Source organism: Oncorhynchus keta, chromosome 8, assembly GCF_023373465.1.
Source record: "Oncorhynchus keta strain PuntledgeMale-10-30-2019 chromosome 8, Oket_V2, whole genome shotgun sequence".
Taxonomy (NCBI): Eukaryota; Metazoa; Chordata; class Actinopteri; order Salmoniformes; family Salmonidae; genus Oncorhynchus; species Oncorhynchus keta.
This window is the reverse complement of record NC_068428.1, coordinates 48,609,596-48,635,299: the sequence shown is the minus strand read 5'-3', so window position 1 is coordinate 48,635,299 and position 25,704 is coordinate 48,609,596. Positions and strand designations below refer to the sequence as shown.

The 25,704-nt window shown below is 43.4% G+C and overlaps 1 long non-coding RNA gene across 1 annotated transcript; it reads left to right on the top strand.

Annotated features, from left to right (window-relative positions):
* The first annotated feature begins 11,931 nt into the window (after positions 1 to 11,931).
* On the top strand, positions 11,932 to 12,507 carry LOC127931599 (uncharacterized). Its single transcript, XR_008141892.1, has 2 exons — positions 11,932 to 12,150; positions 12,418 to 12,507. It is a non-coding gene; the product is annotated as an uncharacterized LOC127931599 (long non-coding RNA).
* The last annotated feature ends 13,197 nt before the right edge of the window (positions 12,508 to 25,704 follow it).

Genomic DNA, 25,704 nt, shown 5'->3' with positions numbered 1-25,704 from the left:
TCTCTCTCTCTCTCTCTCTCTCTCTCTCTCTCTCTCTCTCTCTCTCTCTCTCTCTCTCTCTCCTCCCCCTCTCTCCATCTGTTCTGTTACGAGTGTGTAATTGCTTCATCCATTCAGTGTCCTAAATCTGGGGAGGAAGTTGTCACCGTGAGAGGAAGTGTGTCATTCAAGATTATTGTTCGCCTTTACATGGAGATTCCTCTTTTTCAACGTGTGTGTGTTTTCACTTTATATAGTGGCATCCACAGGGCGTTCCTGAGCAAAGTTCCCCCTCGTAAGATCAATAAAGTTTATTTTATTTTGAAAAACAGGCCCAGTTTTACAGCTGCTAACCGTAATCCAGTGTCAGCATGGTCCCTCGGCTTTGAGGCGATGAGATTGGAACATTTCCAGGAACGATGAATTGAGAAAAAATACTTTTTAAAATTTGAACCTTTATTATAACAGGGATCTCGCTGTAATTACAAAAATATACACATCTATAGAGTAAATAAATAATAATAAATATAAATGGATATGACCTGTTTTAAACATGGACGCTGAACATTTAAAGGTGGGGATTCCTTTGTGTTCTGGAGTGATCAGGTTTATATTTATGCAAATACTGCTTTGAGGTAGACTATAGGTGAGGTGTGTGCGTTTGTGTGTGCGTGCATGCGTGCGTGCGTGTGTGTGTGCGTGTGTGTGTGTGTGCGTGCGTGCGTGTGTGTGTGTGTGTGTGAGCAGAGAAGGTTGGGGCAGCTCAGTGTGTGTGTGTGTGTGTGTGTGTGTGTGTGTGTGTGTGTGTGTGTGTGTGTGTGTGTGTGTGTGTGTGTGTGTGTGTGAGAGGAGAAGGTGGGGGGGGCTCAGTGTGTGTGTGTGTGTGAGCAGAGAAGGTTGGGGAGGCTCAGTGTGTGTGTGTGTGTGTGTGTGTGTGTGTGTGTGTGTGTGTGTGTGTGTGTGTGTGTGTGTGTGTGTGTGTGTGTGTGTGTGTGTGTGTGTGTGTGTGTGTGTGTGTGTGTGTGAGCAGAGAAGGTTGGGGCAGCTGTGTGTGTGTGTGTGTGTGTGTGTGTGTGTGTGTGTGTGTGTGTGTGTGTGTGTGTGTGAGCAGAGAAGGTTGGGGCAGCTCAGTGTGTGTGTGTGTGTGTGTATGCCCCTTTTTTTGTTGAATCATCCCCAAGACACGTTAACCCCCACCCCTCTCTTCCCCCTGACATCTACCCCCCCTGACCTCCCCTCCCCCTGACCTCCCCTCTACAGAAATGCAGCTAGTATCTGAGGAGTGAGATAGGAGTATTAACATGGTTTAGAGCAATCAGCAAATGTTCATTGTCTTCATCTTCTTCTTCTTAGGATTTATGTGTCTATGGTTTGTATACAATCACAGATACAAAGAGGAGTCCTCTAAAACTACAGTCTGTTGTGGTCATTGGGGTTAAATATTGTGAGGTACTTCCTGTGTCAAATCAACTTCCTCTTCCTCCTTATGCCACTTCCTCTTCCAGGTGTTCCGACTTCCTCTTTGGAAACATGTGTGTAAATACAGGGGGTCATCAGGGCCCTCAGTGTAAATACAGGGGGTCATCAGGGCCCTCTGTGTAAATACAGGGGGTCATCAGGGCCCTCTGTGTAAATACAGGGGGTCATCAGGGCCCTCAGTGTAAATACAGGGGGTCATCAGGGCCCTCTGTGTAAATACAGGGGGTCATCAGGGCCCTCAGTGTAAATACAGGGGGTCATCAGGGCCCTCAGTGTAAATACAGGGGGTCATCAGGGCCCTCAGTGTAAATACAGGGGGTCATCAGGGCCCTCAGTGTAAATACAGGGGTCATCAGGGCCCTCAGTGTAAATACAGGGGGTAATCAGGGCCCTCAGTGTAAATACAGGGGGTAATCAGGGCCCTCAGTGTAAATACAGGGGTCATCAGGGCCCTCAGTGTAAATACAGGGGTAATCAGGGCCCTCAGTGTAAATACAGGGGTAATCAGGGCCCTCAGTGTAAATACAGGGGTCATCAGGGCCCTCAGTGTAAATACAGGGGTAATCAGGGCCCTCAGTGTAAATACAGGGGGTAATCAGGGCCCTCAGTGTAAATACAGGGGGTAATCAGGGCCCTCAGTGTAAATACAGGGGTAATCAGGGCCCTCAGTGTAAATACAGGGGTAATCAGGGCCCTCAGTGTAAATACAGGGGTCATCAGGGCCCTCAGTGTAAATACAGGGGTCATCAGGGCCCTCTGGTGTAAATACAGGGGGTCATCAGGGCCCTCAGTGTAAATACAGGGGGTAATCAGGGCCCTCAGTGTAAATACAGGGGTAATCAGGGCCCTCAGTGTAAATACAGGGGTCATCAGGGCCCTCAGTGTAAATACAGGGGTAATCAGGGCCCTCAGTGTAAATACAGGGGTAATCAGGGCCCTCTGTGTAAATACAGGGGTAATCAGGGCCCTCAGTGTAAATACAGGGGGTAATCAGGGCCCTCAGTGTAAATACAGGGGTCATCAGGGCCCTCAGTGTAAATACAGGGGGTCATCAGGGCCCTCTGGGTAAATACAGGGGGTCATCAGGGCCCTCTGGGTAAATACAGGGGTCATCAGGACCCTCAGTGTAAATACAGGGGGTCATCAGGGCCCTCAGTGTAAATACAGGGGGTCATCAGGGCCCTCAGTGTAAATACAGGGGGTCATCAGGGCCCTCAGTGTAAATACAGGGGGTCATCAGGGCCCTCTGGGTAAATACAGGGGGTCATCAGGGCCCTCTGGGTAAATACAGGGGGTCATCAGGGCCCTCAGTGTAAATACAGGGGGTCATCAGGGACCTCAGTGTAAATACAGGGGTCATCAGGGCCCTCTGGGTAAATACAGGGGTCATCAGGGCCCTCAGTGTAAATACAGGGGTCATCAGGGCCCTCAGTGTAAATACAGGGGTCATCAGGGCCCTCTGTGTAAATACAGGGGTCATCAGGGCCCTCAGTGTAAATACAGGGGGTCATCAGGGCCCTCAGTGTAAATACAGGGGGTCATCAGGGCCCTCAGTGTAAATACAGGGGGTCATCAGGGCCCTCAGTGTAAATACAGGGGGTCATCAGGGCCCTCAGTGTAAATACAGGGGGTCATCAGGGCCCTCAGTGTAAATACAGGGGGTCATCAGGGCCCTCTGGGTAAATACAGGGGGTCATCAGGGCCCTCAGTGTAAATACAGGGGGTCATCAGGGCCCTCAGTGTAAATACAGGGGTCATCAGGGCCCTCAGTGTAAATACAGGGGTCATCAGGGCCCTCTGTGTAAATACAGGGGGTCATTGGGGCCCTCTGTGTAAATACAGGGGGTCATCAGGGCCCTCTGTGTAAATACAGGGGTCATCGGGGCCCTCTGTGTAAACACAGGGGTCATCAGGGCCCTCTGTGTAAATACAGGGGGTCATCAGGGCCCTCAGTGTAAATACAGGGGGTCATCAGGGCCCTCAGTGTAAATACAGGGGTCATCAGGGCCCTCAGTGTAAATACAGGGGGTCATCAGGGCCCTCTGGGTAAATACAGGGGGTCATCAGGGCCCTCTGGGTAAATACAGGGGGTCATCAGGGCCCTCAGTGTAAATACAGGGGGTCATCAGGGCCCTCAGTGTAAATACAGGGGGTCATCAGGGCCCTCTGTGTAAATACAGGGGGTCATCAGGGCCCTCAGTGTAAATACAGGGGGTCATCAGGGCCCTCTGGGTAAATACAGGGGGTCATCAGGGCCCTCAGTGTAAATACAGGGGGTCATCGGGGCCCTCTGTGTAAATACAGGGGGTCATCAGGGCCCTCAGTGTAAATACAGGGGGTCATCGGGGCCCTCTGTGTAAATACAGGGGGTCATCAGGGCCCTCTGTGTAAATACAGGGGGTCATCAGGGCCCTCTGTGTAAATACAGGGGGTCATCAGGGCCCTCTGTGTAAATACAGGGGTCATCAGGGCCCTCTGTGGGGTCATCAGGGCCCTCTGTGTAAATACAGGGGGTCATCAGGGCCCTCTGTGTAAATACAGGGGTCATCAGGGCCCTCTGTGTAAATACAGGGGTCATCAGGGCCCTCTGTGTAAATACAGGGGTCATCAGGGCCCTCTGTGTAAATACAGGGGTCATCAGGGCCCTCTGTGTAAATACAGGGGTCATCAGGGCCCTCTGTGTAAATACAGGGGTCATCAGGGCCCTCTGTGTAAATACAGGGGTCATCGGGGCCCTCTGTGTAAATACAGGGGTCATCGGGGCCCTCTGTGTAAATACAGGGGGTCATCAGGGCCCTCTGTGTAAATACAGGGGGTCATCAGGGCCCTCTGTGTAAATACAGGGGGTCATCAGGGCCCTCAGTGTAAATACAGGGGGTCATCAGGGCCCTCTGTGTAAATACAGGGGGTCATCAGGGCCCTCAGTGTAAATACAGGGGTCATTGGGGCCCTCTGTGTAAATACAGGGGTCATCAGGGCCCTCAGTGTAAATACAGGGGTCATCGGGGCCCCTGTGTAAACACAGGGGTCATCAGGGCCCTCAGTGTAAATACAGGGGGTCATCAGGGCCCTCAGTGTAAATACAGGGGGTCATCAGGGCCCTCAGTGTAAATACAGGGGGTCATCAGGGCCCTCAGTGTAAATACAGGGGGTCATCAGGGCCCTCAGTGTAAATACAGGGGGTCATCAGGGCCCTCAGTGTAAATACAGGGGGTAATCAGGGCCCTCAGTGTAAATACAGGGGGTAATCAGGGCCCTCAGTGTAAATACAGGGGGTAATCAGGGCCCTCAGTGTAAATACAGGGGGTAATCAGGGCCCTCAGTGTAAATACAGGGGGTCATCAGGGCCCTCAGTGTAAATACAGGGGTCATCAGGGCCCTCTGGGTAAATACAGGGGTCATCAGGGCCCTCAGTGTAAATACAGGGGGTAATCAGGGCCCTCAGTGTAAATACAGGGGTAATCAGGGCCCTCAGTGTAAATACAGGGGTCATCAGGGCCCTCAGTGTAAATACAGGGGTAATCAGGGCCCTCAGTGTAAATACAGGGGGTAATCAGGGCCCTCTGTGTAAATACAGGGGTAATCAGGGCCCTCTGTGTAAATACAGGGGGTAATCAGGGCCCTCAGTGTAAATACAGGGGTCATCAGGGCCCTCAGTGTAAATACAGGGGTCATCAGGGCCCTCTGGGTAAATACAGGGGGTCATCAGGGCCCTCTGGGTAAATACAGGGGGTCATCAGGACCCTCAGTGTAAATACAGGGGGTCATCAGGGCCCTCAGTGTAAATACAGGGGGTCATCAGGGCCCTCAGTGTAAATACAGGGGGTCATCAGGGCCCTCAGTGTAAATACAGGGGGTCATCAGGGCCCTCTGGGTAAATACAGGGGTCATCAGGGCCCTCTGGGTAAATACAGGGGTCATCAGGGCCCTCAGTGTAAATACAGGGGTCATCGGGGCCCTCGGTGTAAATACAGGGGGTCATCAGGGCCCTCTGTGTAAATACAGGGGTCATCAGGGCCCTCTGTGTAAATACAGGGGGTCATCAGGGCCCTCTGTGTAAATACAGGGGGTCATCAGGGCCCTCTGTGTAAATACAGGGGGTCATCAGGGCCCTCAGTGTAAATACAGGGGTCATCAGGGCCCTCAGTGTAAATACAGGGGTCATCAGGGCCCTCAGTGTAAATACAGGGGGTCATCAGGGCCCTCAGTGTAAATACAGGGGTAATCAGGGCCCTCAGTGTAAATACAGGGGGTCATCAGGGCCCTCAGTGTAAATACAGGGGTCATCAGGGCCCTCTGGGTAAATACAGGGGGTCATCAGGGCCCTCAGTGTAAATACAGGGGTCATCAGGGCCCTCAGTGTAAATACAGGGGGTCATCAGGGCCCTCAGTGTAAATACAGGGGTCATCAGGGCCCTCAGTGTAAATACAGGGGGTCATCAGGGCCCTCAGTGTAAATACAGGGGGTCAGGGCCCTCTGTGTAAATACAGGGTCATCAGGGCCCTCAGTGTAAATACAGGGGGTCATCAGGGCCCTCTGTGTAAATACAGGGGTCATCAGGGCCCTCAGTGTAAATACAGGGGTCATCAGGGCCCTCAGTGTAAATACAGGGGGTCATCAGGGCCCTCAGTGTAAATACAGGGGTCATCAGGGCCCTCAGTGTAAATACCGGGGTCATCAGGGCCCTCTGGGTAAATACAGGGGTCATCAGGGCCCTCTGGGTAAATACAGGGGTCATCAGGGCCCTCAGTGTAAATACAGGGGTCATCAGGGCCCTCTGTGTAAATACAGGGGTCATCGGGGCCCTCTGTGTAAATACAGGGGGTCATCAGGGCCCTCAGTGTAAATACAGGGGTCATCAGGGCCCTCTGTGTAAATACAGGGGGTCATCAGGGCCCTCTGTGTTAAATACAGGGGTCATCAGGGCCCTCAGTGTAAATACAGGGGTCATCAGGGCCCTCAGTGTAAATACAGGGGTCATCAGGGCCCTCAGTGTAAATACAGGGGGTCATCAGGGCCCTCAGTGTAAATACAGGGGGTCATCAGGGCCCTCTGGGTAAATACAGGGGGTCATCAGGGCCCTCAGTGTAAATACAGGGGGTCATCAGGGCCCTCAGTGTAAATACAGGGGGTCATCAGGGCCCTCAGTGTAAATACAGGGGTCATCAGGGCCCTCAGTGTAAATACAGGGGGTCATCAGGGCCCTCAGTGTAAATACAGGGGGTCATCAGGGCCCTCAGTGTAAATACAGGGGGTCATCAGGGCCCTCAGTGTAAATACAGGGGGTCATCAGGGCCCTCAGTGTAAATACAGGGGGTCATCAGGGCCCTCAGTGTAAATACAGGGGGTCATCAGGGCCCTCAGTGTAAATACAGGGGGTCATCAGGGCCCTCAGTGTAAATACAGGGGTCATCAGGGCCCTCAGTGTAAATACAGGGGGTCATCAGGGCCCTCAGTGTAAATACAGGGGGTCATCAGGGCCCTCTGTGTAAATACAGGGGGTCATCAGGGCCCTCTGTGTAAATACAGGGGTCATCAGGGCCCTCAGTGTAAATACAGGGGTCATCAGGGCCCTCAGTGTAAATACAGAGGGTCATCAGGGCCCTCAGTGTAAATACAGGGGTCATCAGGGCCCTCAGTGTAAATACAGGGGTCATCAGGGCCCTCAGTGTAAATACAGGGGTCATCAGGGCCCTCAGTGTAAATACAGGGGTCATCAGGGCCCTCAGTGTAAATACAGGGGGTCATCAGGGCCCTCAGTGTAAATACAGGGGGTCATCAGGGCCCTCAGTGTAAATACAGGGGTCATCAGGGCCCTCAGTGTAAATACAGGGGGTCATCAGGGCCCTCAGTGTAAATACAGGGGTCATCAGGGCCCTCAGTGTAAATACAGGGGTCATCAGGGCCCTCAGTGTAAATACAGTGGGTCATCAGGGCCCTCAGTGTAAATACAGTGGGTCATCAGGGCCCTCAGTGTAAATACAGTGGGTCATCAGGGCCCTCAGTGTAAATACAGGGGGTCATCAGGGCCCTCAGTGTAAATACAGGGGGTCATCAGGGCCCTCTGTGTAAATACAGGGGGTCATCAGGGCCCTCTGTGTAAATACAGGGGGTCATCAGGGCCCTCAGTGTAAATACAGGGGTAATCAGGGCCCTCTGTGTAAATACAGGGGGTCATCAGGGCCCTCAGTGTAAATACAGAGGGTCATCAGGGCCCTCTGGGTAAATACAGGGGGTCATCAGGGCCCTCTGGGTAAATACAGGGGTCATCAGGGCCCTCTGTAAATACAGGGGTCATCAGGGCCCTCTGTGTGTAAATACAGGGGGTCATCAGGGCCCTCTGTGTGTAAATACAGGGGGTCATCAGGGCCCTCTGGGTAAATACAGGGGGTCATCAGGGCCCTCTGTAAATACAGGGGTCATCAGGGCTCTCTGTGTGTAAATATTGGGGGTCATCAGGGCCTCTGTGTAAATACTGGGGTCATCAGGGCCTCTGTGTAAATACAAGGGTCATCAGGGCCCTCTGTGTAAATACAGGGGTCATCCAGGCCCTCTGTGTAAATACAGGGGGTCATCAGGGCCCTCTGTGTAAATACAGGGTCATCCAGGCCCTCTGTGTAAATACAGGGGTCTTCTGGGCCCTCTGTGTGTAAATACAGGGGGTCATCAGGGCCCTCTGGGTAAATACAGGTGGTCATCAGGGCCCTATGTGTAAATACATGGTGTAATCATGACCCTCAGTGTCAATACAGGGGTAATCAGGGCCCTCTGTGTGTAAATACAGGGGGTCATCAGGGCCCTCTGGGTAAATACAGGGGGTCATCAGGGCCCTCTGTAAATACAGGTGTCATCAGGGCCTCTGTGTAAATACAGGGGTCATCAGGGCCCTCTGTGTAAATACAGGGGTCATCGGGGCCCTCTGTGTAAATACAGGGGGTCATCGGGGCCCTCTGTGTAAATACAGGGGGTCATCAGGGCCCTCTGTGTGTAAATACAGGGGGTCATCAGGGCCCTCTGTGTGTAAATACAGGGGGTCATCAGGGCCCTCTGGGTAAATACAGGGGGTCATCAGGGCCCTCTGTAAATACAGGGGTCATCAGGGCCCTCTGTGTGTAAATATTGGGGGTGTGGGAGTGTGTCGGGTCAGGGGTGTGTCCGGTCAGGGAGTGTGTCAGATCAGGGAGTGTGTCGGGTCAGGGGTGTGTCCGGTCAGGGAGTGTGTCGGGTCAGGGAGTGTGTCATGTCAGGGAGTGTGTCAGATCAGGGAGTGTGTCAGATCAGGGAGTGTGTCAGATCAGGTAGTGTGTCAGATCAGGTAGTGTGTCGGGTCAGGGAGTGTGTCATGTCAGGGAGTGTGTCGGGTCAGGGAGTGTGTCAGATCAGGGAGTGTGTCAGATCAGGTAGTGTGTCGGGTCAGGGAGTGTGTCATGTCAGGGAGTGTGTCGGGTCAGGGAGTGTGTCCGGTCAGGGAGTGTGTCGGGTCAGGGAGTGTGTCGGGTCAGGGAGTGTGTCGGGTCAGGGGGTGTGTCCGGTCAGGGAGTGTGTCAGATCAGGTAGTGTGTCAGATCAGGGAGTGTGTCAGGTCAGGGAGTGTGTCCGGTCAGGGAGTGTGTCGGGTCAGGGAGTGTGTCGGGTCAGGGAGTGTGTCGGGTCAGGGGGTGTGTCCGGTCAGGGAGTGTGTAAGATCAGGGAGTGTGTCGGGTCAGGTAGTGTGTCAGGTCAGGGAGTGTGTCGGGTCAGGGAGTGTGTCGGGTCAGGGAGTGTGTCGGGTCAGGGGGTGTGTCCGGTCAGGGAGTGTGTCAGATCAGGTAGTGTGTCAGATCAGGGAGTGTGTCAGGTCAGGGAGTGTGTCCGGTCAGGGAGTGTGTCGGGTCAGGGAGTGTGTCGGGTCAGGGAGTGTGTCGGGTCAGGGAGTGTGTCGGGTCAGGGAGTGTGTCGGGTCAGGGAGTGTGTCGGGTCAGGGAGTGTGTCGGGTCAGGGGGTGTGTCCGGTCAGGGAGTGTGTAAGATCAGGGAGTGTATCGGGTCAGGTAGTGTGTCAGGTCAGGGAGTGTGTCAGATCAGGGAGTGTGTCAGATCAGGGAGTGTGTCAGATCAGGGAGTGTGTCAGATCAGGGAGTGTGTCAGATCAGGGAGTGTGTCAGATCAGGTAGTGTGTCTGACAACCTTCATAAGGCTAGTTGGCTAGCTAGGTTGCTAATGTAGCTATTTAGCTACTAACTATAGCCTCAGTGGCTAACGCCGTCAACCTTCATAAGGTTAGTTGGCTAGCTAGGTTGCTAATGTAGCTATTTAGCTACTAACTATAGCCTCAGTGGCTAACCCCGTCAACCTTCATAAGGTTAGTTGGCTAGCTAGGTTGCTAATGTAGCTATTTAGCTACTAACTATAGCCTCAGTGGCTAACGCCGTCAACCTTCATAAGGTTAGTTGGCTAGCTAGGTTGCTAATGTAGCTATTTAGCTACTAACTATAGCCTCAGTGGCTAACCCCGTCAACCTTCATAAGGTTAGTTGGCTAGCTAGGTTGCTAATGTAGCTATTTAGCTACTAACTATAGCCTCAGTGGCTAACGCCATCAACCTTCATAAGGTTAGTTGGCTAGCTAGGTTGCTAATGTAGCTATTTAGCTACTAACTATAGCCTCAGTGGCTAACGCCGTCAACCTTCATAAGGTTAGTTGGCTAGCTAGGTTGCTAATGTAGCTATTTAGCTACTAACTATAGCCTCAGTGGCTAACGCCGTCAACCTTCATAAGGCTAGTTGGCTAGCTAGGTTGCTAATGTAGCTATTTAGCTACTATCAATAGCCTCAATGGCTAACGCCGTCAACCTTCATAAGGCTAGTTGGCTAGCTAGGTTGCTAATGTAGCTATTTAGCTACTAACTATAGCCTCAGTGGCTAACGCTGTCAACCTTCATAAGGCTAGTTGGCTAGCTAGGTTGCTAATGTAGCTATTTAGCTACTATCAATAGCCTCAGTGGCTAACGTCGTCAACCTTCATAAGGCTAGTTGGCTAGCTAGGTTGCTAATGTAGCTATTTAGCTACTAACTATAGCCTCAGTGGCTAACGCCGTCAACCTTCATAAGGCTAGTTGGCTAGCTAGGTTGCTAATGTAGCTATTTAGCTACTAACTATAGCCTCAGTGGCTAACGCCGTCAACCTTCATAAGGCTAGTTGGCTAGCTAGGTTGCTCATGTAGCTATTTAGCTACTAACTATAGCCTCAGTGGCTAACGCCGTCAACCTTCATAAGGCTAGTTGGCTAGCTAGGTTGCTAATGTAGCTATTTAGCTACTAACTATAGCTTCAGTGGCTATTGCCGTCAACCTTCATAATACGACAAGAGTGGTGGCCTATCTTACAGTATCTAAGTTACAGTATCTAAGTTACAGTATTATATATACCCACTAAGTTACACCTAAAAACTATCACCAGCTCAGATACAACAGGTACAAATATCAAACACAAACATTATTTCGGCACCTCAGTACCTCCAGGCTCTGATCAGGCCCTACACCCAAACAAGGGCACTGCGTTCATCCACCTCTGGCCTGCTCGCCTCCCTACCACTGAGGAAGTACAGTTCCCGCTCAGCCCAGTCAAAACTGTTCACTGCTCTGGCCCCCAATGGTGGAACAAACTCCCTCACGACGCCAGGACAGCGGAGTCAATCACCACCTTCCGGAGACACCTGAAACCCCACCTCTTTAAGGAATACCTAGGATAGGATAAGTAATCCTTCTCACCCCCCTTTAAGATTTAGATGCACTATTGTAAAGTGACTGTTCTACTGGATGTCATAAGGTGAATGCACCAATTTGTAAGTCGCTCTGGATAAGAGCGTCTGCTAAATGACTTAAATGTAAATGTAATTTCGCACAACAAACCACACACAGTCGACAACCGTGTTAACTGACGACAGATAGCTAGCTAACTGACCCACCTTTAGCATGTTAGCTACATGCTACACAACATAACACCGGCAAAATGAAACCATCACCGAAGCTTAGTACTTCATTTTTGGTATAACTTCACATCGTCAGCCCACCTTACTCACAGGTGCACGTGCTTTTACACCTGCATTGCTTGCTGTTTGGGGTTTTAGGCTGGGTTTCTGTACAGCACTTTGAGATATCAGCTGATGTACGAAGGGCTATATAAATACATTTGATTTGATTTGATTTGCACAAAGCAGTCAGATCATTTAGAGGTGTGATTTTGTCTTTTCTTTTCGTCTCACACTGTGTGTTGTTACAAAACATTATTTTTCTTCTTCTTGGCTGTTGACAACCCACATTAGTGGTGAATTACCAACTGGACTTGCGTGTGGACCAGGGAAGCTCTACCGGGGAAGCTCTAACCAGTTTTTAAACCCTACCAGTCAGACCAGTCTCCCTTAGGAAACGGCATACATAATTAAATACAACTTCACCTGAAGGTTTTCGTAACCATTTAATTCACCTTGACTGCTAAATACCATCATTCACAACTATGGATTTGTATGTATATCTGTGTGTGTGCTTGTGTTCTTCTCACTCTGTCATTTAGGTTAGTGTTGTTGATCCATCCTCAGTTATCTCCTATCACAGCCATTAAACTCTGTCATTTAGGTTAGTATTGTGGAGTAACTACAATGTTGTTGATCCATCCTCAGTGTTCTCCTATCACAGCCATTAAACTCTGTCCTTTAGGTTAGTGTTGTTGATCCATCCTCAGTGTTCTCCTATCACAGCCATTAAACTCTGTCATTTAGGTTAGTGTTGTGGAGTAACTACAATGTTGTTGATCCATCCTCAGTGTTCTCCTATCACAGCCATTAAACTCTGTCCTTTAGGTTAGTGTTGTTGATCCATCCTCAGTGTTCTCCTATCACAGCCATTAAACTCTGTCCTTTAGGTTAGTGTTGTTGATCCATCCTCAGTGTTCTCCTATCACAGCCATTAAACTCTGTCATTTAGGTTAGTATTGTGGAGTAACTACAATGTTGTTGATCCATCCTCAGTGTTCTCCTATCACAGCCATTAAACTCTGTGACTATTTTAAAGTCAGTCCCCATTGGCCTCGTGGTGAAAATCCCTGAGCAGTTTCCTTCCTGTATCTGTGTTGTGACTGGGTGTATTGTTACACCATCTAAAATGTAATTAATAATTTCACCGTGCTCATAGGGATATTCAATATGTTTTATTTTTGAAAAATGATCCATCTTCCTACAGGTGCCCTTCTTTGCGAGGCATTGTGAGACCTCCCTGGGTCTTTGAGGTTGAATCTGTGTTTGAAATATACTGCTTGGCTGAGTGAATTTACACATTATTAAATCAACTAGTATAAGTAGTGTTTGTGAAGTAAATATAATGATTCTTCCTCCAGAAGAAGGACTTCTGTGCTGGTTCTGCATTCTGAGACAGAGGAGACACTTGTAAAGTCATTAAACCTCTCTACATTACCTTCTGAGACAGAGGAGACACTTGTAAAACCTCTCTACATTACCTTGTACTGCATTCATCCACCTCTGGCCTGCTCGCCTCCCTACCACTGAGGAAGTACAGTTCCCGCTCAGCCCAGTCAAAACTGTTCGCTGCTCTGGCTCCCCAATGGTGGAACAAACTCCCTCACGACGCCAGGACAGCGGAGTCAATCACCACCTTCCGGAGACACCTGAAACCCCACCTCTTTAAGGAATACCTAGGATAGGATAAAGTAATCCTTCTCACCCCCCTTAAAAGATTTAGATGCACTATTGTAAAGTGGCTGTTCCACTGGATGTCATAAGGTGAATGCACCAATTTGTAAGTCGCTCTGGATAAGAGCGTCTGCTAAATTACTTAAATGTAAATGTAAAATGTAAACCTTCTGAGACAGAGGAGACACTTGTAAAGTCATTTAACACTTCTAAAGTTGACATCGATCAGCAATATATTGTGTTTGAGTTCTTTGGTTTTGCTCGAGGAAAAGAATAGGCTCTCAGAGTCCATAACAAAAGCACTCTCCATCACTGTGTTAATTCCAAATAAAATGTATTTGAGTATTTAGGCATTAAGCATCATTATAATATGCTAAAGAATTATTAAAGTTATTAAAGAAAGAATTTGTTCAACTCTCCATACTCTCCAAGGAAATAAATTCAAACAGGTGCAGTCCTATAACCACTGGAGTAGTTCTGTTGTCCTGCAAGCAACCACACATCTTGCCCCACCGCGGGGACAGAGCGGATCACTAAGAGCAGGGTGTGTATGATGACTTCTAAACATCCATGTGAATTCTGTCCTCTCTGGGCACCGGTAGAGCCAAAGCAAGTGCAGTCATTCATTCAGAGGTAATCAACTACATGTTCAGTTGGCATAGCTACATTTCTTGTACATTCCACCTTGTGATTCAGTTAATTAATTAATGTATATATAATTGTCCAGCAAAGAGATGTAAATAATGATTGACAGGTGCGTAATTGTGGCATATATCCTGCTAGTTTGTCCCTCTCTTTAATAAACTCTGCCATTGCTCATGTTTCTTCAACATTCATTCAACAAATTCATTAAAAAGATAAATGCCGTGATGATATCATGTTGCCCAAATTGATTACACGTTCAGTACCAGTCAACAGTTTGGACACATCTACTCATTCCAGGGTTTTTCCTTATTTTGTACTATTTTCTACATTGTAGAATAATAGTGAAGACATCAACACTATGAAATAACACATATGGAATCATGTAGTAACCAACAAAAAGTGTTAAACAAATCAAAAAATATATTTTAGCTTTGAGATTCTTCCAAGTAGCCACCCTTTGCCTTGATGACAGCTTTGCACAGTCTTGGCATTCTCTCAACCAGCTTCATAAGGTAGTCACCTGGAATTGAGTATGATGAAGATGAAGATGGATGTGAGATCCTTGCTCTGTATGGTACTCTGCCGTGAATTAGTTTTGGACATGAGGACTGTGAAGAGTGTAACGATCTGGGTGTAGTGGGTGAGAAGTCAGGCGCAGGAAGCAGAGAGTTCAGGGGAGTGCTATTTAATGCACTAACGGCGAACATAAGCCAACCCCACGAAAACACGGTCCCGTCTAAACCCCACAAAAACACGGTCCCGTCTAAACCCCACGAAAACACGGTCCCGTCTAAACTCCACGAAAACACGGTCCCGTCTAAACCCCACGAAAACACGGTCCCGTCTAAACCCCACGAAAACACGGTCCCGTCTAAACCCCACGAAAACACGGTCCCGTCTAAACCCCACGAAAACACGGTCCCGTCTAAACCCCACGAAAACACGGTCCCGTCTAAACCCCCGAAAACACGGTCCCGTCTAAACCCCACGAGAACACGGTCCCGTCTAAACCCCACGAAAACACGGTCCCGTCTAAACCCCACGAGAACACGGTCCCGTCTAAACCCCACGAAAACACGGTCCCGTCTAAACCCCACGAAAACACGGTCCCGTCTAAACTCCACGAAAACACGGTCCCGTCTAAAACGAAAACACGGTCCCGTCTAAACTCCACGAAAACACGGTCCCGTCTAAACCCCACGAAAACACGGTCCCGTCTAAACCCCACGAGAACACGGTCCCGTCTAAACCCCACGAAAACACGGTCCCGTCTAAACCCCACGAAAACACGGTCCCGTCTAAACCCCACGAAAACACGGTCCCGTCTAAACTCCACGAAAACACGGTCCCGTCTAAACCCCACGAAAACACGGTCCCGTCTAAACCCCACGAAAACACGGTCCCGTCTAAACCCCCACGAGATGGGAAACACGTTAACCTCACAAGTCACACAAAACAATCCCGCAGAAAAGAGCAGGCAGGCCTCCTGGTAATTATAGCCCGACTAATCAGCCTAAACACAAAACAGGTGAAACCAATCAACAGAAAGGGGGAAAAGGGATCAGTGGCAGCTAGTAGGCCGGTGACGACGACCGCCGAGCGCCACCCGAACAGGAAGGGGAGCCACCTTCAGTGGCAGCTAGTAGGCCGGTGACGACCGCCGAGCGCCACCCGAACAGGAAGGGGAGCCACCTTCAGTGGCAGCTAGTAGGCCGGTGACGATGACCGCCGAGCGCCACCCGAACAGGAAGGGGAGCCACCTTCAGTGGCAGCTAGTAGGCCGGTGACGATGACCGCCGAGCGTCACCCGAACAGGAAGGGGAGCCACCTTCAGTGGCAGCTAGTAGGCCGGTCGACCGCCGAGCGCCACCCGAACAGGAAGGGAGCCACCTTCAGTGGCAGCTAGTAGGCGGTGACGACGACCGCCGAGCGCCACCCGAACAGGAAGGTGAGCCACCTTCAGTGGCAGCTAGTAGGCCGGTGACGACGACCGCCGATCGCCACCCGAACAGGAAGGGGAGCCACCTTCAGTGGCAGCTAGTAGGCCGGAGACGACGACCGCCGAGCGCCACCCGAACAGGAAGGGGAGCCACCTCCAGTGGCAGCTAGTAGGCCGGTGACGACGACCGCCGAGCGCCGTGGCAGCTAGTAGGCCGGTGACGACGACCGCCGAGCGCCACCCGAACAGGAAGGGGAGCCACCTTCAGTGGCAGCTAGTAGGCCGGTGACGACGACCGCCGAGCGCCACCCGAACAGGAAGGGGAGCCACCTTCAGTGGCAGCTAGTAGGCCGGTGACGACGACCGCCGAGCGCCACCCGAACAGGAAGGGGAGCCACCTTCAGTGGCAGCTAGTAGGCCGGTGGACGACCGCCGAGCGCCACCCGAACAGGAAGGGGAGCCACCTTCAGTGGCAGCTAGTAGGCCGGTGATGACGACCGCCGAGCGCCACCCGAACAGGAGGGGGAGCCACCTTCAGTGGCAGCTAGTAGGCCGGTGACGACGACCGCCGAGCGCCACCCGAACAGGAAGGGGAGCCACCTTCAGTGGCAGCTAGTAGGCCGGTGACGACGACCGCCGAGCGCCACCCGAACAGGAAGGGGAGCCACCTTCAGTGGGAGTCGTGACCAAGAGACCCTTGGTGACAGTAATCAAGATGGGATAAGATCAGAGCCTAAACAACTAATTCAAGATATTTTTTTTTTGTGTGTCAAAACAAAATGCAGAACATGTTTTTTTATAGCAGATTATACCCCTCCTCATCTTCAAAACAACCTGGTGTTCAGGCCAGACGAACTGGAATATTACACAATTACATTTCTTATCGTCTTCAGTTATTTCCTCAAGGACAGAGTTCCTGTTTAGGGTCTTTCCTGTTCTCCTTTCTGATAAAGGTGTTGCAGCTGTTCCCCTCTGCCACATGGTGTTCTCTGACAGAGAGGATGAGAGGGAGGAGATAGGGAGAGAAGAGAGACAGAGGGAGGAGATAGGGAGAGAAGAGAGACAGAGGGAGGAGATAGGAAGAAAGAGAGACAGAGGGAGGAGATAGGGAGAGAAGAGAGAGGAAGAAAGAGAGACAGAGGGAGGAGATAGGGAGAGAAGGGAGAGGAAGAAAGAGACAGAGGGAGGAGATAGGGAGAAAGAGAGACAGAGGGAGGAGATAGGGAGAGAAGAGAGAGGAAGAAAGAGAGACAGTGGGAGGAGATAGGGAGAAAGAGAGACAGAGGGAGGAGATAGGAAGAGAAGAGAGAGGAAGAAAGAGACAGAGGGAGGAGATAGGGAGAAAGAGAGACAGAGGGAGGAGATGGGGAGAGAAGAGAGAGGAAGAAAGAGAGACAGAGGGAGGAGATAGGGAGAAAGAGAGACAGAGGGAGGAGATAGGGAGAGAAGAGAGGAAGAAAGAGAGACAGAGGGAGGAGATAGGGAGAAAGAGAGAGGAAGAAAGAGAGACAGATGGAGGAGATAGGGAGAAAGAGAGACAGAGGGAGGAGATAGGGAGAGAAGAGAGAGGAAGAAAGAGAGACAGAGGGAGGCGTAGTTTAGAAGAAAAATACTTCCCGTGGGAGAAAGAGTTTCTCAACACCTCTGCTCTGCGAGTCGGGACACGATTCTGATCGGAACACCGTGGCCGGGAGGGCAGAGAGAGACGGGATCCAGAAGAACGGGATTCCAGTCTGGTTCCGGGCCTCGTGGAGCAGCATACCATTCCGACATTTTCCCACGAGAAAACCTGCAGCGTTTTTTGGTTTAGGAGAAAAAGAAAGAGAAAGAGAAAGAGAGAGAGAGAAGTTAGGGTAAACCTTGGGCCGTCTTATATGACCCATGAACAACAAACCCCAAATCCAAAATATACCTTATGTCGCGTGGGATGTAACTTTCTCTCCCCCTCCCTTCCTTGTTCTCTCTCCCCATGTCCTCTTGGCACAGGGTCTGTCCTGTCAGCTCCTATCTGATTAGGGCATATCTGTCAAACCAGTTTAGTTTCATTGGAAGCAGAATCTGTCTCTCTACCACACACCAGAAACTATTCTCCTCTAACCCTAACCCCTAGACCAGGGGTTCTCAAACCTCTTCTAAGGGACTCCCAGTCATTCCATGTATGAAACTATTCTCCTCTAACCCTAACCCCTAGACCAGGGGTTCTCAAACCTCTTCTAAGGGACTCCCAGTCATTCCATGTATGAAACTATTCTCCTCTAACCCTAACCCCTAGACCAGGGGTTCTCAAACCTCTTCTAAGGGACTCCCAGTCATTCCATGTATGAAACTATTCTCCTCTAACCCTAACCCCTAGACCAGGGGTTCTCAAACCTCTTCTAAGGGACTCCCAGTCATTCCATGTATGAAACTATTCTCCTCTAACCCTAACCCCTAGACCAGGGGTTCTCAAACCTCTTCTAAGGGACTCCCAGTCATTCCATGTATGAAACTATTCCACACCTAGAACACGTTATTCGACTAAGTCAACTAATAATCCACGTGAGCCAAACGCAGGGTTACAACAACATTCTGAAATGTCTGTGGATCCCCGAGTAGAGACATCTCCTCTTGTCACATTATCCATGTTATAATCCATGTTATAATCCGTGTTATAATCCGTGTTATAATCCGTGTTATAATATATATTATAATCCGTGTTATAATCTGTGTTATAATCCATGTTATAATCCGTGTTATAATCCGTGTTATAATATATATTATAATCCGTGTTATAATCTGTGTTATAATATGTTATAATATGTTATAATCCATGTTATAATATGTTATAATCCGTGTTATAATCCATGTTATAATCCGTGTTATAATCTGTGTTATAATATGTTATAATCCATGTTATAATCCGTGTTATAATCTGTGTTATAATATGTTATAATCCGTGTTATAATATGTTATAATATATGTTATAAACCGTGTTATAATATGTTATAATCCATGTTATAATATATGTTATAATCCATGTTATAATCCGTGTTATAATCCGTGTTATAATCCATGTTATAATCTGTGTTATAATCTGTGTTATAATCTGTGTTATAATATGTTATAATCTGTGTTATAATATGTTATAATCTGTGTTATAATCTGTGTTATAATCTGTGTTATAATATGTTATAATCTGTGTTATAATCTGTGTTATAATATGTTATAATCCGTGTTATAATCCGTGTTATAATATGTGTTATAATATGTTATAATCCGTGTTATAATATGTTATAATATATGTTATAATCCGTGTTATAATATGTTATAATCCATGTTATAATCTGTGTTATAATCCATGTTATAATCTGTGTTATAATCTGTGTTATAATATGTTATAATCCGTGTTATAATATGTTATAATCTGTGTTATAATCTGTGTTATAATCCATGTTATAATATATGTTATAATCCATGTTATAATCCGTGTTATAATCCGTGTTATAATCCATGTTATAATCTGTGTTATAATATATGTTATAATATGTTATAATCCGTGTTATAATATATGTTATAATATGTTATAATCCGTGTTATAATCCGTGTTATAATATATGTTATAATCCGTGTTATAATCCATGTTATAATCCATGTTATAATATATGTTATAATCCGTGTTATAATATATGTTATAATATGTTATAATCCGTGTTATAATATATGTTATAATCCGTGTTATAATCCATGTTATAATCTGTGTTATAATCTGTGTTATAATCCATGTTATAATCCGTGTTATAATCTGTGTTATAATCCATGTTATAATCCATGTTATAATCTGTGTTATAATCTGTGTTATAATCCGTGTTATAATCCATGTTATAATATATGTTATAATCCGTGTTATAATATATGTTATAATCCGTGTTATAATATGTTATAATCTGTGTTGTAATCTGTGTTATAATCCATGTTATAATCTGTGTTATAATCCATGTTATAATATGTTATAATCCGTGTTATAATCCATGTTATAATATGTTATAATCTGTGTTATTATCCATGTTATAATCTGTGTTATAATCCATGTTATAATATGTTATAATCCATGTTATAATCTGTGTTATAATCCGTGTTATAATATATGTTATAATCCGTGTTATAATATATGTTATAATCCATGTTATAATCCATGTTATAATCAATGTTATAATCCGTATTATAATATATGTTATAATATATGTTATAATCCATGTTATAATCAATGTTATAATCCGTGTTATAATCTGTGTTATAATATATGTTATAATATATGTTATAATCCATGTTATAATCCATGTTATAATCCATGTTATAATCCATGTTATAATCTGTGTTATAATATATGTTATAATATATGTTATAATATATGTTATAATCCGTGTTATAATCCGTGTTATAATATATGTTATAATATGTTATAATCCATGTTATAATATGTTATAATCCGTGTTATAATCTGTGTTATAATATATGTTATAATATATGTTATAATATATGTTATAATCCGTGTTATAATATATGTTATAATACATGTTATAATCCGTGTTATAATATATGTTATAATATATTATAATCCGTGTTATAATATATGTTATAATATATTATAATCCGTGTTATAATCCATGTTATAATATGTTATAATCCGTGTTATAATCTGTGTTATAATATATGTTATAATATATGTTATAATATATGTTATAATCCATGTTATAATCTGTGTTATAATATATGTTATAATATATGTTATAATCCGTGTTATAATATATGTTATAATATATTATAATCCGTGTTATAATATATGTTATAATCCGTGTTATAATATATGTTATAATCCGTGTTATAATCCATGTTATAATCCGTGTTATAATCTGTGTTATAATCCGTGTTATAATATATGTTATAATCCATGTTATAATCTGTGTTATAATATATGTTATAATCCATGTTATAATCTGTGTTATAATCCGTGTTATAATCCATGTTATAATCTGTGTTATAATATATGTTATAATCTGTGTTATAATCCATGTTATAATCTGTGTTATAATATGTTATAATCTGTGTTATAATCCATGTTATAATCTGTGTTATAATATATGTTATAATCCATGTTATAATCTGTGTTATAATATATGTTATAATCTGTGTTATAATCCATGTTATAATCTGTGTTATAATATATGTTATAATCCATGTTATAATCTGTGTTATAATAATAATAATAATAATAATAATATAATGCCATTTATAACGCTTTTATAAAGCGACTTACAGTCATGTGTGCATACATTCTACGTATATGGTCCCGGGATAACCCACTAACCCTGGTTATATCTGTGCGCCATGTTATAATCCGTGTTATAATCCATGTTATAATCCGTGTTATAATCCGTGTTATAATATATGTTATAATATATGTTATAATATATGTTATAATATATGTTATAATCCGTGTTATAATATATGTTATAATCCATGTTATAATCCATGTTATAATCCGTGTTATAATCCGTGTTATAATATATGTTATAATATATGTTATAATCCGTGTTATAATATATGTTATAATATATTATAATCCGTGTTATAATATATGTTATAATATATTATAATCCGTGTTATAATATATTATAATCCGTGTTATAATCCATGTTATAATCCGTGTTATAATCTGTGTTATAATCTGTGTTATAATCCATGTTATAATCCGTGTTATAATCCGTGTTATAATCCGTGTTATAATCCGTGTTATAATCTGTGTTATAATATATTATAATCCGTGTTATAATATATGTTATAATATATTATAATCCGTGTTATAATCCATGTTATAATCCGTGTTATAATATATGTTATAATCCGTGTTATAATATATGTTATAATCCATGTTATAATATATGTTATAATATATGTTATAATCTGTGTTATAATCCGTGTTATAATATATGTTATAATATATTATAATCCGTGTTATAATCCATGTTATAATCCGTGTTATAATATATGTTATAATCCGTGTTATAATATATGTTATAATCCATGTTATAATATATGTTATAATCCGTGTTATAATCTGTGTTATAATATATGTTATAATCCATGTTATAATCTGTGTTATAATCCGTGTTATAATCCGTGTTATAATCTGTGTTATAATCCATGTTATAATATATGTTATAATCCATGTTATAATCCGTGTTATAATCTGTGTTATAATCCATGTTATAATATATGTTATAATCCGTGTTATAATCTGTGTTATAATATATGTTATAATCCATGTTATAATATATGTTATAATCCGTGTTATAATCTGTGTTATAATATATGTTATAATCCATGTTATAATCCATGTTATAATCCGTGTTATAATCTGTGTTATAATATATGTTATAATCCATGTTATAATATATGTTATAATCCGTGTTATAATCTGTGTTATAATATATGTTATAATCCATGTTATAATCCGTGTTATAATCTGTGTTATAATCCATGTTATAATCCGTGTTATAATCCATGTTATAATCCATGTTATAATCTGTGTTATAATCTGTGTTATAATCTGTGTTATAATCCATGTTATAATATATGTTATAATCCATGTTATAATCCGTGTTATAATCTGTGTTATAATCCATGTTATAATCCGTGTTATAATCCATGTTATAATCTGTGTTATAATCTGTGTTATAATCTGTGTTATAATCCATGTTATAATATATGTTATAATCCATGTTATAATCCGTGTTATAATCTGTGTTATAATCCGTGTTATAATCCGTGTTATAATCTGTGTTATAATCCATGTTATAATCCATGTTATAATCCGTGTTATAATCCATGTTATAATCCGTGTTATAATCTGTGTTATAATCCATGTTATAATCCATGTTATAATCCGTGTTATAATCCATGTTATAATCCGTGTTATAATCCGTGTTATCCGTGTTATAATATATGTTATAATCCGTGTTATAATATATTATAATCCATGTTATAATCCGTGTTATAATCCGTGTTATAATATATTATAATCCATGTTATAATCCATGTTATAATCCGTGTTATAATATATTATAATCCGTGTTATAATATATTATAATCCATGTTATAATCCATGTTATAATATATTATAATCCATGTTATAATCCGTGTTATAATCTATGTTATAATCCATGTTATAATCTGTGTTATAATCCATGTTATAATCCATGTTATAATCCATGTTATAATCCGTGTTATAATATATATTATAATATATGTTATAATCCATGTTATAATCTGTGTTATAATCCGTGTTATAATATATTATAATCCATGTTATAATCCGTGTTATAATATATATTATAATATATGTTATAATCCGTGTTATAATCCATGTTATAATCCATGTTATAATCCATGTTATAATCTGTGTTATAATCTGTGTTATAATCCATGTTATAATCTGTGTTATAATCCGTGTTATAATATATTATAATCCATGTTATAATCCGTGTTATAATCTGTGTTATAATCTGTGTTATAATATGTTATAATCCATGTTATAATCTGTGTTATAATCTGTGTTATAATCCATGTTATAATCCGTGTTATAATCCATGTTATAATCCGTGTTATAATATGTTATAATCCATGTTATAATCTGTGTTATAATCTGTGTTATAATCCATGTTATAATCTGTGTTATAATCCGTGTTATAATATATTATAATCCATGTTATAATCCGTGTTATAATATATTATAATCTGTGTTATAATATATTATAATCCATGTTATAATCCATGTTATAATCCATGTTATAATCCATGTTATAATCCGTGTTATAATATATTATAATCCGTGTTATAATATATTATAATCCATGTTATAATCCATGTTATAATCCATGTTATAATCCATGTTATAATCCATGTTATAATATATGTTATAATCCGTGTTATAATATATGTTATAATCTGTGTTATAATATATGTTATAATCCGTGTTATAATCCATGTTATAATCTGTGTTATAATCCGTGTTATAATATATGTTATAATATGTTATAATCCATGTTATAATCTGTGTTATAATATGTTATAATCCGTGTTATAATCCGTGTTATAATCCATGTTATAATATATGTTATAATCCGTGTTATAATCCATGTTATAATATATGTTATAATCCATGTTATAATCCGTGTTATAATCCGTGTTATAATATATGTTATAATCTGTGTTATAATCCGTGTTATAATATATGTTATAATCCATGTTATAATCCATGTTATAATCCATGTTATAATCCGTGTTATAATATATGTTATAATCCGTGTTATAATATATGTTATAATCTGTGTTATAATCCGTGTTATAATATATGTTATAATCCATGTTATAATCCATGTTATAATCTGTGTTATAATCCGTGTTATAATATATGTTATAATATGTTATAATCCATGTTATAATCCATGTTATAATCTGTGTTATAATCCGTGTTATAATATATGTTATAATATGTTATAATCCGTGTTATAATCCATGTTATAATCTGTGTTATAATCCGTGTTATAATATATGTTATAATATGTTATAATCCATGTTATAATCTGTGTTATAATATGTTATAATCCGTGTTATAATCCGTGTTATAATCCATGTTATAATCCATGTTATAATCTGTGTTATAATCCGTGTTATAATCCGTGTTATAATATATGTTATAATCTGTGTTATAATCCGTGTTATAATATATGTTATAATCCATGTTATAATCCGTGTTATAATATATGTTATAATCTGTGTTATAATCCGTGTTATAATATGTTATAATCCATGTTATAATCCGTGTTATAATCCGTGTTATAATCCGTGTTATAATCCGTGTTAAGCAACGTGGAGTCCCTGGATACAGCCCTTAGCCGTGGTATATTGGCCATATACCACACACCCCCGAGGTGCCTTATTGCTATTATAAACTGGTTACGTAATTGGAGCAGTGAAAAGACATGTTTTGTCCTACACGTGGTATATGGTGTCATCCACTTATATAAAGTCTCCCTATAAGTCAATACAGTCTCATCAGAACAATATGCAGATCTGATGCCTCTCATCTGAAACTGACCACGGACCTCAACACAAAGGTTTAAGGAAAGGGTGTACGAAGACATTTGGGTAAAACATGCCCAATGATCATTGTTTGAAGAACAGACACAGTTGGGAAGCCTGTGCAAAACGTGTCCCATCATGCATCACCCAATAATCACCACTGGGGAAAAGGCATTCAAGGGCGTTAATCAGGAAGCACTGTTACATTATTGATACTGACCCACAATTGAAACCCATTTTTAAATATCCTCCACGTATGCTTTTAAAAAAAAAAAGATCCCCCCCCCAAAAAAAAATATGAGAGATACTGTGGGTTACATCAGATTACCCACCAGAGAACCGGGGAACTTCAGAGAACAGGGGAACTTCAGAGAACAGGGGAACTTCAGAGAACAGGGGAACTTCAGAGAACAGGGGAACTTCAGAGAACAGAGGAACTTCAGAGAACAGGGGAACTTCAGAGAACAGGGGAACTTCAGAGAACAGGGGAACTTCAGAGAACAGGGGAACTTCAGAGAACAGAGGAACTTCAGAGAACAGGGGAACTTCAGAGAACAGGGGAACTTCAGAGAACAGGGGAACTTCAGAGAACAGGGAACTTCAGAGAACAGAGGAACTTCAGAGAACAGGGGAACTTCAGAGAACAGGGGAACTTCAGAGAACAGGGGAACTTCAGAGAACAGAGGAACTTCAGAGAACAGGGGAACTTCAGAGAACAGGGGAACTTCAGAGAACAGAGGAACTTCAGAGAACAGGGGAACTTCAGAGAACAGGGGAACTTCAGAGAACAGGGGAACTTCAGAGAACAGAGGAACTTCAGAGAACAGGGGAACTTCAGAGAACAGGGGAACTTCAGAGAAC